We start from the raw sequence: 14,964 nt of genomic DNA, 5'->3' as shown, positions 1-14,964 counted from the left end.
AAACACAGCTCTCAACCTTCAGTCTCCAAAATGAGGAACACTAGCCCTCATAATGTGGAACAAATGGGCAAAATGTGGAATACATACTAACCGCTTACTAACAACTTCAACTAGGTAGGTCATAGGATAGTTAAAATACGCTGGCTTTAGTCATAAAGAATTTTTTTAATGATTTAATATGATTCTTTTATATTTACCATGGATATCTGTTAAAAAAAATTCCTAACACTGAATGTGTGACAAAACTTTTCAATGTGGAACTTTGAAGAATATGAACATTTTAAGACCCAAATGAGGTATGATCCTCGTAATGAGGTACACTTGAGAGGTATGCTGGGAAAAGCCTAAAATAATGGGGGGGGGGGTCAAAGGCCCCCAAATTTATTTATTTTTATTTTACATTTGTTGACCGGGATGGTCCGACTGGATACATATCCGTTTTCAGCGGAGTCCCGGGGAGAAAAGCTCCAGACATACGACAATTTAGAAATATTACAAATATTGGGTAAATAACATTAAGTAAAAGTGAGTACAAAAAGAAAAAGTAGATAGTACAATAATTTCAATTACAGGACATACATGGTAATACCAGACAGAGCAGAATGTATCCATCCATAAGGCAATCCATAAGAGACATACAATAAGTAGTAGAAATAGGAGAGAGTTCCTTAGTTACGTATGGTTTAGGAAATTTATTAAGGCAATCAGACCTAGATTAGTTTATATGACTGATCAACATGATTGGATGGACTGGTAGGGTAGTACGGTCGAGGGGAGTCAGGGGTACTAGTCTGGGTTGGTGCAGGGGCATAGCCAGTGTGACTTAAGGTGGCTTTTTAGTTTATGTTTAAATATCGTTGGCGAAGATTCTTGGGTAATGTTATCTGGTAGTGAGTTCCAATATTTACCGACAGAGTTGGCAAAGAGGGAGTCACCTGCAGTGTGGTTTGATTTGGTCATAAGTACTAATAGTTTGGTGGATGAGCGGAGTGTCCGATTGTTACTATAAGGGCGGATTATGTTACTGAGGGCTGGAGTAATGTCTGGGTGGTGGAGAATTTTATGGGCTACTAAGAGCTGGTTGAGTTGGAGGAGGAGTTGTAGTTCCAGCCAGCCTAAGAGATTCAGGTTCTGGCAGTGGTGGGTCCGGTAGGGTGTGCCAGTAGCAAATCTGGCTATGTGGTTATAGCAAGTTGACAATTTTTTGAGGTCAGTTTTACTCAGGTGGGAGAAGAGAGGGGAGGCATAGAGAAAAGTTGATAAGAGATGCGATCTGGCAATAGCAGTTCTTGCTAGCGGGGTTAGGAATGATCTGATCCTATAGAGGCTGCCAAATTTCTTATTGATAGTTTTTATGGTTTGGTTGATATGTACATCAGACCTAAGGTTGTCATCGATCATGACACCCAATAGTTTGGTTTGGGTTACTGGGGAGATGATGATGCCATTATTAGCTGTTATGTTGAATGAGGGTAGTTTGGTTCTATTTGTTGGGGTGAAGAGAAGTAACTTAGTTTTGTTGGGCTTTAGTATTAGTTTTTGGTTTAATAGCTAATTTTCAACCTTCTTGAAGGTGTTTTGGCTTAATGTGATAAGTTTTGTTGGGGAGGAGGCAGAGCAGATCAAGGTTGAGTCATCTGCATATTGAATGCAGGTAGCCTCTGGTATGACTGCACTAAGTTCATTTATAAAGATGGAAAAAAGAAGGGGACCTAGTATTGATCCCTGAGGAACTCCAAGTTTGATGGGGAGGTGAGAGGAGAGTTTGCCCTTCCACAGTACTGCCTGTTGCCTGTCTTGTAGGTAAGACTCAAACCATTGGAGGGCTTGCTTGTTTAAGTTTTGGGCTTCCAAACTTTTCACTAACATTTTGTGATCTACCATGTCAAAGGCCTTGGAAAGGTCTAAGAAGAGGGCAGAGGACAGATTGTTATTGTTACGATTGTGGTTGATGGCATCAGAGAAGGAGAGGAGAGCTGTTGTGGTGCTGTGATTGGGTCTAAAGCCATGTTGTGAATTAGATAATAGTTTGTTCTGTGTGAGATATTTCATGAGTTGAAAATAGGGACAGATTTTAAATAATACTTTTACAGTAGAGAATTGTTTATCTGAAATGCCAATTATCCAAACACAGCCTTCCAGAATTTTCAGGTAGGAAAAATCATAAAGTCTGAATATTTAAACATTATACATATTCGCTTGTGAGTGTTTTTTGAGCTTGTAGCCCGCTCATGTGTAAAAAATATTCTTTATTGTCCACCGGAATCGCTTGAATGGTTGAAAAGTATATTCCCTGCATGCAGAAAAAACAAGATTTTAGAAGTTTTTTTGACTGGTTCAATTATATGTTTGATTGTCCGAACAGTTTGATTATCCAAACTACCCTTGGTCCCAATTAGTTTGGATAATCAGTTCTCTACTGTATAAATTTAGAAAGTTGTTAGAATAACAGGTTTTGCATCAACATGCATTTTCTGAAGAATATTAAGTCTGAAACTCAAATGCATGTCATTGTTTAGTGACTTCAATCCTCTGTGATTTGCCAGAAAGCCACACATTTGACAAGAAACAGATCAAAATATGAGGAAAGAATCTGGACAATCTGCAAAAATCTGGACAGCTGAAAGGTATGTTTTCAACCTGTTCTGCATCAAAAAATGCATTTGATCCTCCTTGAAGAAATATTCTGAAGACAGCTGCATCCATCAGCTTGAATTTCTCTTGATATTCTCTGATTGCTGGGATAAACTTGCTTCTCTTCAGCCTGGTACACAGTGAATAATCATTTTCCACAAACGCTCTTTTGTATACAATTTTTAATACTTTTTCTGCTTACTGCAGTTTCATCAGAATCAACTTTTTCTGCTTTTCTTGCATCTTTGCTGATGTAGGTTTTGGCTGCTTTCTCATGGACAGGTCTGCAGCATACACCCAATGTGCCCTTTCAATTAACAAATACTGCTGTGCAGCACAGATCCAGTTGCTTATTTGTAATTTCATAAAAATTAATGCAATCTGTCCTTTCTGGGCTGTCTGGTAAATCAAAACATTTCAGGTCTTCTCGCTGCACTAACTCTGTTGTGTTAAAAAACACTCTCTTTTGGAAGCCTCATGATCAGCCTTCTTTTTCATTTCAATCTCTTTAATTTTTGCAGTTTTATCAATTTATCTGAATAGCTAGTTAAAGCTACTTTATATTTTCAGCCTTTTGCATTTGAGCTGATATAGTCCTTCAGTTTTTCATTTATTTTAAACATCTCTGACTACAGCTGATTTATTTTATTCCACTAAATTACTGGGAGCCACTGACTCTACCAAAGCTGAAACTCTCAACTGCTTTTTGCCGAACAGCTACAGGATGCTTCCCCGCCAGAATTTTCTCTTATTTTCTAAGTGATTGTCTCTCAGGTTCTCCACAATCCTTCTTTGCTTGCATACAGACACTGTAATTGCTAGACAGTGAATGAATTTTAACCAGATTGACCGTTTCAATTGCCATCTTTTTTCAGTTTCTGTTTTCACACTGGCAGAACTCAAATCGGTATACAGACATCTTGGAAGTCCAAAGACAATGTCTGATGAAAGTGTATACTGATGATCAAGTAGTCAAGTACGAGAAATGAGGTAAGTTCTTCCATAAAGTACAGTTTTGTACCTACCATAAATGTAGATGTTCGAGTGCTAATACAGTTGCAGTCATAACAGATGGGATCTCCTGCCGTCAGGCGGGTCCTCGGTCGGGCAAATTCCAAAGTCTAGGTCCGGTGTCGGTTGTTGTCGCTTCTTCCCTGACGTCAGTGTGACAGGGATATAAAGGAACCAGCCGACGCCATTTTCTTCAGTTTTTCTTGCCCCAGATGTCAGGTGCCCCCAGAAGGAAGGCAAAACATAATTATAAGTAATAATGCAATGCAATAATATCAAAAAACAGTAGTGCAAGCAAATACACCATAAAAGAATACCCCAATCATGTTGTATGAGGAGGTGTTAGCCATTAGGATAGTCCCAAGAGGGGAAGGAGGGAGGGAAACCTGGACTGCAGCAGTACTAGCACTCTAACATCTACATTTATGGTAGGTACAAAACTGTACTATGTTCATCGTGCATACAGCTGCAGTCATAACAGATGGGTAGAATCCCAAAGCTAACAAAGGGGTGATAGGCACTAGGTGGAACTAGGAGGAGCCAGGATGCCTTGCAAGACTGCAGTGGCAAAGCCTGCCCTAGTTTTGGAGTATAAAGGTAGGTGGTAGTGCTTGGAGAAGGTATGTACAGAACTCCAAGTGGCTGCTTCCTAAATATCCTTGGTAGGGACTCCTCTGAGAAAGGCTGCAGAGGTGGCAGTGGCCCTTGTGGAGTGAGATCTGATGCCTGTAGGTACAGCCTTGCCATGAAAGGAATAGCAAAAGCGTATGCAGTGAGCTATCCATTTAGAGATTGTCTGTTTCGAAATTGGTTTCTTTGAGCTCCTACAGCATAGGACACAAAGAGCTGGTCTGATTTTCTGAAAGGCTTTCTTCGGTCCAGATAATAACGTAGCTGTCTGTGGACATCCAGGGAGTGTAGTAGTCTCTCCCCTTTGTTTTGAGGATTAGCATAGAAGGTAGGTAGATGTATGGCCTGATTCAAAGCTACCTTGGATACCACTTTCGGCATAATGGACGGGTTGGTTCGCAAGGAAACTCTGTCCTGATGGAAGATGATGAAAGGCTGCACAGCCATGAGTGCTTGTAGTTCTGAAACTCTACGAGCTGAGGTAATTGCCAGAAGGAAAGCTGTTTTCCAGGACAAATATTGCAAATCTGATGAGGAAGCTGGTTCAAAGGGAGGCAAGGTCAGTTTTTCCAGAATGAAATTGAGATCCCAAGCAGGTATTGGCTGTTTTCTTGGTGGTCTTAGGTTCGTAGCCCCTCTGAGGAACAGCCTTAAGAGAGGGTGTGAGAATAAGGGTGGGTCAGTGTTGTATTCTGCAGAAATGGCTGAGGCATGGATTTTGATGGAGGAGAATGAAAGTCCACTGCTTAACAGCTCAGTTAAATACTGTAGTATTTGAGGTAAATTCAGTTTTCCAGGATCCTGACCCCTTTTCTCATTCCAGACGCAAAACCGCTTCCATTTTGCGGAGTAAGCTTTCCTAGTTGACGGCCTTCTGGCCTCCAAAATGACATCCTGAACCTCCTTGGAGAGTAGGGTTTGTTGTGATGCTAAGGGATCTTCCATGCAGCTAGATTGAGTGTCTTTAACTGGCTGTGAAGAGTTTTGAAGTTGTGTTGAGTCAAGAGAAGTGGCATTAGAGGCAGTGTCCATGGTGGGGAATGCGTCAGGTTCCTCAGGAGTGGGTACCAGTGTTGTCTTGGCCAGTCCGGAGCAATGAGGATCATCTTTGGTCTGTCTGTTCTGGTTTTCAGTAGAACTTTGGGCAGCAGAGGAAGAGGTGGGAAGGCATAAACTGTCATTGATGTTCAACAAAAAGAGAGAGCGTCCACTCTCCAGGCCTTTGGGTGGAAAATCCTTGAGCAAAATTTTGTCAATTGGTGATTTTTGTGGGAGGCAAATAGATCTATGTTTGGCCTTCCCCATGCTTGGATTATTTCTGTAAAGACTTTTGGATGCAACTTCCATTCATGTGGATCTGTCATATTTCTGCTTAGGTTGTCTGCCAGCGTGTTTTCCTTGCCTGGCAAGTACTGTGCTTGTAGTTCGAGATGTAAGTCCATGGCCATGTTCCAAAGTGACATGGTCAGTCTGCATAGGGGGTAGGAATGTGTTCCTCCCTGCTTGTTTATTTACCACATAACTGTGGTGTTGTCTGTTCTTATCAGTAGATGTCCTGGTTGCAGAAGGTCCTTGAAAGCTATAATAGCATTTATTACTGCTAGCATTTCCTTTTGATTGATGTGAAGGTGCTTTTCTTTTTGGGACCATTTGCCCTGAATGCACCGATTTGGCATGTGCGCCCCCCAGGCATAGTCTGAGGCGTCTGTTGTGATGACTTGATTTGCTTAAGGCTTGCTGAATGGAAGGCCTGTGTTTATTTGGCAAGCCTGAGCCCACCACAGAAATTCCTTTTGCAGACATGGAATTAGTGGTATTATTGTTTCCAAACTGTGAGTGTGTTGAAACCATATGTTTTTTAGGTACCATTGAAGTTTCCTCATATGCAGCTTTGCACATGGGATTAGTAAGATGCAAGATGCCATGAATCCCAGAGCCTGCAGGATTTTCCTTTCAGTAAGCCTGGTGCAATTTGCTAGTGCTGTGAAATACTGAGTTAGCTGCCCCTGCTTCTCTGGCGTGAGGTAGGCCATCTGGGTGTTTGTATCCAAGTTGGCACCCAGGAAAATTATCTTCTGAGAAGGTATTAGTCTTGATTTCTTTTTGTTGACTGTGTATCCCAGAGAGCTCAACAACATTATTACGTAAGCCAGATGTTTCAGTAGTATGTTCTTGCTGTCTGCTTGGATCAGGCAGTCGTCCAAATAAGGGTATATTTGTATCCCTTGAAGTCTGCAGAAGGCAATTACTGATGCCAGGCATTTCGTGAATACTCTGGGTGCAGCAGATAAGCCAAAGGGCAATGCAGAGAATTGATAATGAATTGAACCTGCAAGAAATCTGAGGTATCTTCTGCAATTTTGTCCGATTGGGACATGCAGGTATGCTTCCATTGAGGTCCAATGTTACCAGCCAAGACCCTTTGCCCAGCATGGGAAGAAGTTGCTGCAGAGTGAGCATCTTGAATTTTGGTACGAGTAGAAATGTGTTTAGGATGGACAGGTCCAAAATAGGTCTCCAATCTTTTCCCTTCCTTGGTACCAGGAATAGCCTGGAATAAAAACCTTGGCCTTGTTCGTGCGTAGGTACCTCTTGAATAGCTTTCATGTTCATGAGCTTTGTAATTTGCCTTTGTGCCTCTGCCCTTTCATTGTGTGGCAGGTTTGGCATGCCTCTCATTTTTGGGAGGGTGTGAAAATGAAATCTGTAGCCTCTGTTTATAATGTCCAGTATCCATTTGTCTTTTGTGACAATATGCCAATTTTTTGAAAATAATGACAGCTTTCCTCCTAAGGGTGCTACCATTTGAGACCTGGTTGGCCTGCAAAGGGGAAAGTCATTGGGTTTGCTTTCTGAAAGATTGTGAGTTGTCCTCATCACCTCTTTGTGTAGGAGCTTGCCATTGTCTGCCTCTATACGATCCTTGGGCTTGCCCTCTGCCCCTCGGGCGCCTGTATCTGCCTCTTTGGGGTCTGTCTATGGCAGGAAAGGACCAGTTTTTTGAAGGCCAATTTCTGCTAAAACGTGGGGGTTGAACCTGTAGAAATTCTTTCACTGTTTGCATTGATTTAGCCTTTTCCTCCATTTTCCTTAATACCTCCTCAGCATTAGCACCAAATAGTACATCCTTTTGAAGAGGGGCGTCTAGTAATTTAGCTTTGACATGATCAGGCAGGGCTTGTTCCTTGAGCCAGGCATGCCTACGTATGACTGATCCTGTAACAGCAGCTCTACATGAGGCCTCTAGAGCATCAAAACCACATTGTAAGGTATGCTTACCCACTTGTTCTGCACTATGCATCAAATCCTGCAACTCCTTTAAGTCTGGTTGTTCAGGCTGTGACATTTTACTTTTCAATTCTGATAACAAAAACTGTTGATATTTTAGCATATGAAACTGACAGTTTAAGGCCCTCATGGATAAGGTAGCCGAGGTATATACCCTTTTTTCCCCACCTTTCTAAGGATCTGGAATCTCTCTCGGAAGGCAATGGATTTTTAGCAATGGAGGCCTTAACTCCCTTGGGGCCCTGTGAGATGGTTTCTGGGTCAGCAGCATGGCTTTTGTATAGAAATTGGTGCGAGTCAGGAACCCTGTAGTACCTGTCAGGCTTAACAGGAGCTGGAGGTAGAGAGTCCGGGTTAAGGCAGGCCTCCGAGTAAACATCATCTAGTATGTCCAAGACAGGAGGTATAGCCAGAGGCCTGTGCTGAGGAAGCAAGAGAAATTCCCTGAGCCTTTTCTTGGAATCAGAATATTCCTGGCCTTCCCAGTGGAAGTGTTCCCTTAATGTGTGCAAAGTTTCCCCAAATGAGTAATCCTCAGGGGGGGATACAGAAGGGATGGACTCCTCCGCATCAGAGTCTTCAAAAGGGGAGTAAGAATGTTCCTGATCATCAGAGTGCTCTGAGATAATGGAGCCCTGATCAGAGGAGGGGGAATCTACCTCCTCTCTAGGCCTTTGGTCCGGAGGGGGCTGAGAACCTCTGATAAGAGTAATTAAATACTCAGCCATTTTAAGCATCTGTTTCTTAGGCATGGGGCCTGGGGATGGGCCCTGAGTAGCTGGTCTCTTAGAGTGCATGGTTGCTTTAGCCTTTGTGAAAGCCTTGATGGAGAAAGAAGAGGAAGGTCTGAAGACACCTTGAGTGGAGGTGGATCTGTCCACATTCTGAGTTTCAGCGCCAAGAGTGGCTTCGGTATCTGTAGTCGGGGTGTGGGCCGAGGAGCCTGCGACTGGTACAGGAGACACCGTCAAAGACAGGTCGTCGGTAGGCAGGGGCTGCGTAGGCGCCTCACTGAGAACTGGACCACGTGTAGTCGGCTTTGGCGTGGTGTCGGTAGAGGCCGCGGACCTCGCGTGTCGGTCCTTGTCTTTGCGTTTTTTGGACAAAACCGGAGTCGGAGTATCCGACGACATGGTATAGTTAAATGCTTTTCCAAAATAGTGCTGGGCGAACTCCGCCCGACGCTTAATAGCGCGTTTGTTGAATGTAGCACAAAAGCGACAGGCCGAGACCTCGTGGTCTGGGCCTAAACAAGGTATACAGAGGGAATGGAAATCCTTGTGCGGTATTTGCTTCCCACAAGAAATACAATTATTAACTTTATCTGACATCGGTCTGAGGCAAGAAAAGGTCCCCCAACGGGGTACTTAGCTTTTAGAAGACTTCGGTTTCCAAAATTTTCATAATCTCAGGAGCTGGCCGACCGGCACTTGCGAACTGCTTCTGCTTCGGGCACCTCGCGGCAAGAAAGACTGAAGAAAATGGCGTCGGCTGGTTCCTTTATACCCCTGTCGCACTGACGTCAGGGAAGAAGCGACAACAACCGACGCTGGACCTAGACTTTGGAATTCGGCCGACCGAGGACCCGCCTGACGGCAGGAGAACCCATCTGTTATGACTGCAGCTGTATGCACGATGAACATCAAGTAAAGCAACTATCATCAGAAGTTGCAATGGATTAGGGTGCTGAAAGGAAAGACCACCAAGAAGTTGGTAGGAAATGTCCACCATCCCAGGGCCTGGCAACAGGTTAAGATGCCAGGAGAAAGTCCATAAGCAAGTGGTTTTGATTTCATTGACACTTCACTGTCCACTGCAACACCTACAATTTCAGACTGCAGAGTAAGACGTGACTGTACTATATAGCACTATAGGTAACCTAATATTCCAGATTGTCTGTCAACAATAATTCTGTAAATATTTGAAATTTATTGCAGAATTTGGATAACAAACTGCATCCAGAGAAGATATGATCCTATTCAGTTTGTATGTTACATCTCATAAAAATACTACATTTACTAGGAAACGTTCCAGTTTTATTTAGTATATACTAAGTATGGTGCAAATATCACCAGGTGACAGATACTGCTCTAAATTGCTATGCTTCTGACTCACTGGATTACTGTAAATCTCTTGGCTAATTTGCATTCTTGGAAGTTCTTGCCTAATGCTTCTCGTGTTTGCCCTTTTTGTTACTCCAAGGATTTTGCCATGGTAAAGCAACCCAGCTATGGGTTTGTATTCTCACATAGTATTTTATGCATTTCCTCTTTGTCTCTACTGATTCACAGAACCAGAGAAAAATACAAAACTTACCTGGTTTCTGTACCTTGAATTAGATATTTTTTAAAGTAATCAACAAGAAATGTTGCACATAGAAGGACACGAGCAGATAAAAAAATCATATTTATTGCACAAATAACAAGGATAAGCATTTTCATGGAAAATTAGTACTCCGCTTCATCAGATCAACCATAATCAGAATAAAAGCACTTTATATATAGAACAATGGTCCAATCAGAAAGCAGTAAATCTAGGCACACTCCCGTCTACCCTCATGAATATGAACAATCACTACATACAAAACGTGCATGGAACCATTTTATACAAAGTAGAAATAAAAATAATATGATAAAAGTAAAATAAAAATTAAAAAATACACACTCCTTCAAAACCTGTTTAAATAGCCTATGTGTCTTCAATACAGGTTTCAGTGAGACATTCTCATTCAGCCGCAACCCTTTATGTGCTTGCATCCTAACAATCCATTCAAGTTCCACCATTTCAGTACGATTCCTTATATTGCCCATTCTCAGTGTCTCAAATACCCTATCAATGACCCAAAACTTAAAATAGTGCCTATCTCTCTTCTCCACTACATGCTTCACTAGAGCATTGGAGGCATACCTAATATTTATAGAATAAAGATGTTCCCATATTCACACCTTGAACTTACAATTGCTGTGGTAATTGTAGATATTGTACACACATTGAAACTAGTAATGTTTTTGTGAATCCTGACATTGGTAGGAGGTTCCACTTTAATGTACTGGCTGATTGTGATACCAAGGACATAGTTTACCTGGCCCATTGTGTTACATGCTCCACGTTCTACACAGGTAAGAGTAACTGTAAGTTCAAGGCATGAATACGGTGACATCTTTACTCTATAAATATTAGATATACCTCCAATGCTCTAGCAAAGCATGTAGTGGAGAAGGGAAATGGGCACTTTTTAAGTTTCAAGTCATTGATAGGGTGTTTGAGACACAGAGAATTGGCGATGTAAGGAATCGTACTGAAATGGTGGAACTTGAATTGAGTGTCAGGATGCAAGCACATAAAGGGTTGGGGCGGAATGAGAATGTCCCACTCAAACCTGTATTGAAAGCATGTAAGCTGTTTAGATAGGTTTTGAAGGAATGTGTATTTTCTATTTTACTTTTATCATATTATTTTTATTCCTACTTTGTATAAAAAGGTTCCATGCACATTTTGTATGTAGTGATTGTTCTTATTCATGAAGGTAGATAGGGGTGTGTCTAAATTTATTGCCTTCTGATTGCACCGTTGTTCTATATATAAAGTGCTTTTATTCTGAACAAAAACTGAGCATATTGCAGAGTATATTGACTTTGTTCTTAATCCTTTGGTACAAGCTACACCATTTTATGTTAAAGACTCTTGGGATTTTCTGAACACATTATACAATAGTAACATTGATTTATCTAATTGTATTCTGGTTACTTTAGATATTACTGCATTGTACACTAGCATACCTCATGTTGAGGGTGTGAATTATGTTAAGCACTATTTATGGAAATATGCTAAGTTTCCTAAAGATAGGATTGATACATTAACCACTTTGATTTCTCTAGTGTTGGAAAACAATTTTTTTCATTTTAATAAGGAAATTTACCACCAGATCAGAGGAGTGGCCATGGGGACGAAAATGGCCCCAGCCTTTGCGAATCTAGTTCTTACAGAATGGGAAACGGACACTTTAATTCATTTGCCTGGCTTTTTTCACATGAAATGTTATAAGAGATTCATAGACGATATTTTTTTCTTGTGGGAAGGCAATACTGAATATCTCAAATTACTTGTAGGCAGTCTATCTGAAAGTTTTGGCTTCCTCAAATTTGTTATTGGCAACTTTGGTGACACTGTTCCCTTTCTGGACATTAATATTGGTATTTTCAGGATTAATAATTTTTTTGTGTCCTCTATTCACAGAAAAAAACACATTCAGAAACAACTATCTGGACTTTCATAGTGCACACCCAGTTTTCATGAAAAGGAATGTGGTAAAGAGTCAGTTCATTAGAGTGTCTAGATTGACTAGTGATGACTCTATGCATAATAAGGAATGTGATTTTTTATCCTTGTTATTTATACAGAAAAACTACCCGATAGATTTCATTAATTCTATTAGACAACAAATCACAGATGACAGACACATTACATTCCAGCCAATTGTAACTCATGGGTTTACTCCTCCACAAAATATGCACCAGAACATTGATGTTTCAAATCGTACCCTTAGCTATTCTTTACCCATGTGTAGAGATTTGGACAATCTTAGATTAGTTTTACTTAACAACTGGAAAATTTTGAGATGTGATCCGAACATAGGAACGAAACTTGGTACGGTACTTACATTTTCTTATAAAAGAACGAAAACATTGAAATCTTTTTTTGAAAAAAATGACAACCAGTTTATGTTGACACTTACGGAAGAGGTTAATAGACCTAAAGGAATGCACATTTGTTGTAAATGTGTATGTTGCAAACATATTCTGGTTGGAGATTCATACACTTTTCCACATTGTAATATCACAGTAACATTCAAGAAAAAATACAATTGTAATTCCTGCATGGTGGTGTATTGTGCAATTTGTTCTGCTTGCTTACATTTTATGTTGGTAAGATTGGTAGATTAAGTGACAGGATTAAAGAGCATTGTGGAGCCATTAGAAATAATGATTTTGTAAATGCCCTTAGTAAACATAATGCAATGTGCAAAAACTTCCAGTCTTTTAAATTCATAGTGTTGGAACAAATTGATTCTTTTTTTGGTGATGCTGACTGTAAATGACAATTACAGGAATTAAAATGGCAATTAAGGTTAAAGGCAGAATTTGTTCCAGGGTTGAATGAGTCTCTCAACCTAAGATGTGCACTTAAATGGTTTCAATAAGGTATATTATTCTCTGTTTTTTAAGGTGCCCTTAAGCTGTCTGGTTTTATTTTATACCGAGTTATGCTGTAATATAATGAAAGTTTCACTTACAAATTTCATGTTAAAAAGAAATTCTATTATAATTAAGATTCCCACTGTTTAGGTTAACAGATTATTACCATGACATTATACCGCTCAGCATAACTGTGTTGCATATGTAGTAATATATAGGATTGTTATTCATCACCACTGGTTCATATTTATACTTATTAATATCCATGAGCATTGTTATTGTTTTATATTTTTTGTCCCTTGACATTTGATCCATTCTGATGAAGTTCTGATGCTGAATAAAAACGAAAACTTGAGGAACCACAGTGAGTTGCAATTTATTTTTAGGAGTTTATTTTTGTTTTGTCTTTTTTTTATTTTCTAGTAGCAGAAGGTTTTATATGCATTTATTCTGATTATGGTTGATCTCATGAAGCAGAGTACTAATTTTCCATGAAAATGCTTATCCTTGTTATTTGTGCAATAAATAGGATTGTTTTATCTGCTCGTGTCCTATGTGCAACTTTTTTTGTTGACTACATATTTTGTTTTGTTTGTTGCACTTGGATTTACCGGAGTCTTGCGTAGCTGTTTGTTACATTTTTTAAAGTAAACTAATAAAACTATCATTTTTTTTTAAATCACACCATTCCAATATTTTTTGTAAAACATTTTTAATGAATCTCTAACATAACAGAGCTGAGATAATGAATGAATATATATATATATATAAATATAAAACAACAACCTTGACAGCAGTAACAACACATTAAACATTAACATTCTAAAACCTACATACATTGGCATTACAAACATACAGAGATCCAAAAGTGGTCATTAAACAATTAAATTTAAATAAAACAGAATGCAGCTTGGTATATACAGCAGAAGATTATTAGAAATAAATGAAGGCATAACTTGCTTAGCTTCCAGACTATTAACTTGTTTTATTTACTTCCTGTAGGAAGCTCCTTGATAGGATTTAAAGACCCTTTCCTGGTTTTAGCAGTGGCTCATGTTCTTATTTCTGAAAAAAAAATGCCTGCACTAATCTAAATTTGCAGTCTAAATCAAAATTCTCCCTCTCTTAGTCACAGTTGTGAATCTTCCTTATTTATTCAGCGTACTACTTATAGGTTTGTAAAGGTCAAGTAACAGTGAAAAAGATAGTTAAATCAGTCACCCTGGAAATCAGTGCTCTTCATCCAACTGACCTTTATGAAATTTGCCACTGGTAAACAAGTTCTGCACTCTTACTGTGGTGCTTTCGGTGGAGAATGGAAGAACTGCAGCAAGAATTTACAAAAAAAGTGAGACTGGCAGGCACCTTAAGTGCTAACAAGCGGAACCCAAGACATCCTGCTAGACACAGCCACTATACACAGACTCCTGGAGGGGATATGATACAGGACAGAGGTTAAGGAAAGTCAAAAACCACACTTCGTCAATATGAGTCTCACCTTGATCAGATGGAACAAGTAAACCACAAAAAAGACTATGAGGAGGCGAGAGACTTAAGATAGGGCAGTGTTGCGGCCAAGCAAAAAATGACATCCAAACATCATTTAAATTCTAATGGATTAATATATTTTGAAAATGTTCTTCTAATACACAGCTCTACAATTTAATCAGTAAAACTGGACATCTCAATAGGCCTACTGCATGAAATACAGGTAGCATTTATACTGAAGCCTCCTATGTTTGTTCTCTCTTTTCGGTACAGTTTGACAATAAGCAGCAGGAATTAGTCAAAAAAAAAAAACAACACAGGACAATTTGGAAACATCTTTCCAACCCTTTAACCACTACTTAAAATACTCATTTAATTTCTTCTCAGACTGTTGTTGGCCCAAAATATCTCTACACAGTGATGTCAGAGATAAAACTGTAAATGGCTATTAGACATAATAGCTTGTTGTATGACGTTACCTCTACTCAAAAATGCACATGTAAGACATTAAAATCCTTATACCTTTATGAAGGAAGAAACAAGCACATTAACTACAAGATGAAATTTGCAGCTGCTGCACTGTATTTTATCCAACCCAGATCTGCTGATAGGGGACTGGCTGGACACAGAGCCCAAGATAAAGGCAGCCAAAAGCCTTCTAGATCTACATCACTGTTGCTTTTCCATCAAAGCATACTTCAAACATCTAGAGCAGAGA

General features: G+C 39.8%; 1 protein-coding gene across 1 annotated transcript in view; it reads right to left on the bottom strand.

The window, feature by feature from the left end:
- The window catches only part of RNF150 (ring finger protein 150), a 1,529,405-nt gene that overhangs the window by 943,877 nt on the left and 570,564 nt on the right, over positions 1 to 14,964 (bottom strand). The gene's annotated exons all lie outside the window — the stretch shown is intronic.

The sequence above is a fragment of the Protopterus annectens genome, chromosome 2.part1 (assembly GCF_019279795.1).
Source record: "Protopterus annectens isolate FY-2018-M chromosome 2.part1, PAN1.0, whole genome shotgun sequence".
Lineage (NCBI taxonomy): Eukaryota > Metazoa > Chordata > Ceratodontiformes > Protopteridae > Protopterus > Protopterus annectens.
Note: the sequence above shows the minus strand (reverse complement) of the source record. Positions and strands in the feature narration are given on the sequence as shown.